Source organism: Penaeus monodon, chromosome 33 (assembly GCF_015228065.2).
Source record: "Penaeus monodon isolate SGIC_2016 chromosome 33, NSTDA_Pmon_1, whole genome shotgun sequence".
Taxonomy (NCBI): domain Eukaryota; kingdom Metazoa; phylum Arthropoda; class Malacostraca; order Decapoda; family Penaeidae; genus Penaeus; species Penaeus monodon.
This window is the reverse complement of record NC_051418.1, coordinates 26,281,844-26,282,207: the sequence shown is the minus strand read 5'-3', so window position 1 is coordinate 26,282,207 and position 364 is coordinate 26,281,844.

The window sequence follows — 364 nt, the reverse complement described above, 5'->3', positions numbered from 1 at the left end:
TCTTTCATTTGTAACTTTTATAACTAGTGCAGGTGTGAGTGACTCCCAGAGAAATGTCCATGATTAGTTTGAAAACTAATGCTATAGTATTGGAGTCAATCACACATACTTTTTTTTTTTTCAAATTCTACGTATTTCGCGTCCAAAGAAAACCATCTCCAGCCCTTTTAAAGACTCCCCTCCCCCTTATTTCCGTCTCCTCGCGCTGAGTTGATTAACAGTAGCCTTCGGTCTCCGGATGTAGACACAACAATGTTCGAGGCTGTTTTATGTAACTGGGGAGGACACATTTAGGCTTATTAGCTGAGAGAAAAACTGTACTTGTGTATATGTGTACATATTGTTATGTATGCTTATTGGTATG